Source organism: Gracilinanus agilis, chromosome 2 (assembly GCF_016433145.1).
Source record: "Gracilinanus agilis isolate LMUSP501 chromosome 2, AgileGrace, whole genome shotgun sequence".
Classification (NCBI taxonomy): domain Eukaryota; kingdom Metazoa; phylum Chordata; class Mammalia; order Didelphimorphia; family Didelphidae; genus Gracilinanus; species Gracilinanus agilis.
The window spans coordinates 301,374,794-301,377,209 of NC_058131.1; positions in this window are offsets into that span (position 1 = coordinate 301,374,794).

Genomic DNA, 2,416 nt, shown 5'->3' on the forward strand with positions numbered 1-2,416 from the left:
TGTTTTTTTTTAAACTCTTTCCTTCTGTTTTAGAATTAATACTAAGGATTGGTTCCAAGGCAGAAGAGAGGTAAGGGCTAAGCAATTAAGGTCACACCTGTTTGTCACACAGCAAGTTAAATGACCTGCCCTGGGTCACACAGCTAAGAAACATCTAAGGCCAAACTTAAACCCAGCTTCTCCCTTTCATAGGTCGTTAAAGGTCAGGTAGACAGTCCAATTCTGAGCCCATTTTCAAAGCCGTCCAGTTTGTATAAGCACTGCCTTCACTAATCCAGAGTCACTTCCACACTACAGTGGGATATCAAAGGAGGGCTTGAATGAAGCTATTGTTTTAGTTATCTGGAATGTTCTATGGAATGTCAGGGAAGTGGAATAAAATATGAGGCATAATGGAGTGCATACATAGAGAGATAGAGGCATTCTTGTGTCCCATAAAGAGTTGTTTTTGAGTTGTTTCAGTCACATTTGACTCTTTGTGACCCCATTTGGGGTTTTCCTTGACAAAGTTACCAAAGCAGTTTGCCATTTCCTTCTCCAGTTCATTTTGCAGATGAGAAAACTGAGGCCAACAGGGTAATATGACTTGCTCATAGTCACACAACTATTAAGTGTCTGAAGCCAGATTGGAGCTCAAGTCCTTTTGACTCCAGGTCCAGTGCTCTAAAACCATTGTGCCACCTAGCTGCCTTAAAGACAGAGAGAAAAGGCTTTAGGTTGAACATATTCAGGTCTTTCATTTACTAGCTATATTTACTAGCTATAGGACTGCAGACAAATCACTCACTCTTCTGGGCCTCAGTTTCCTCATCTGTAAAATGGGGGGAAACAATATGAGCCAGAAAGGCTTTGAGTCACCCACTTTTCTTTGCAAATGTTGTCCTTCTGGCTGGTGTTCCTCACTCTAAGCCTCATCTCTCACTGGAGAAAGATAAAATCTGTCCCCCAAGAAAGGATTTCAGTCATTGGGGAGGACCTAAGGGAAGGATCATAGATCTATGATCTCAGCGGTCCAGGTCAACCCCATCATATTACAATTTGGGGAAATGAGGAGGCTCTAAGAATTTAAGTGGCTTAGCCCAGGACAAACTTTTTAAAGAGGGGGCCAAAGGAAAGGAAAAAAACTTTAGGCGGGCCAATATAATTTATTAAAAAATAAACAATGATACATTTTACAAAATTCTTGTATTTTTTGTGATACTAAGCCCTATTAATGACTGAAAGATTATGAAGGGGAAGGGCTGCATCTGGCCTGCGGGCCATAGTTTGCCCACCACTGACATAAGCAGTAAGTAAACAAGATAGCATTTAAATCCAGATTTTTTGACTTGATAGCCAAGTGTTTTAAAGTATATAAAAAAATATTGTGCCTGGAATCAGGAATACCTTGAATTCAAACACAGCCTCCAACTAGCTGTGTGACCTTGGGCAAGTTGCTTAACCTCTTTCTACCTCAGTTTTCTCATCTATAAAATAAGGATAATATCAATTACCTGCCAGTGCTTTTTTTCTTTTTTAAACCCTTATCTTCTGCCTTAGAATTGATACTACATATCAGTTCCAAGGCAGAAGAATGGTAAGAACTCGATAATTGGGATTAAGATGCCCAGTATCACACAAATAGAAGTGTCTGGGGTCAAATTTGAACCTAGGTCCCCACTGACTCCAGGCCTGGCTTTCTATCCACTGAACCAGCTATCTGTTCCAATCTTCCCAATGCTTTTTAAGGAAAAAAAAAGAGTTAATATTTATAAAATAGTTTGAAAACTTTAAAGTACTCTATAAATGCTAGCTATTGTTATTATTTCATTTGATACTTTGACATAGGTACTATCATTATTCACATTTTACAGATGAAGAAACTGAGGTGGGGAGAATTTCATAGATGCTAGAGGCTGAGATCTGAGCTCCTCTTCCTGACTCCTGGTTCTAGCCATGATTTCACCCAGCTGGCTACAAATTCAGCCCTCTTTCCACAGTACTAAGTATCACTGAAAATTGGGCTAGAGGAGGGGAGATTCCTGGCTCCCCTGAAATTCTAGGAAATAACACGAATTGCTTGTTCTATCTTGGATGAAGCCAGGCCTTGGGGGTAAGGCACTGAAGGCCCCTACTAAAATGCAAATGTCAACCACTGGATATACAAGGTAGGGAGCTCTGGGGGAAGCAGGGAAAGGGGAGGGATACAAAGGACAAGAATTAGTGGGACTTTGCCTAGCATCAAAGTGTCTTGTGCTCTCTCCTCTGGAGGGAGGTTTCTGAATTATGACTTCCAGCATTGCTCAAAGAAAGCACAAAGCCTTAGACCAGGGCTACCCTAAGGCTTCCCCTTTTTATGCCTCTGCACTTTGCTGGAAGCCTTGGCAATAAGAGGAAGTCATTGCAATAAAAACCGTCCCTCTAGTGTTCCAGAAGG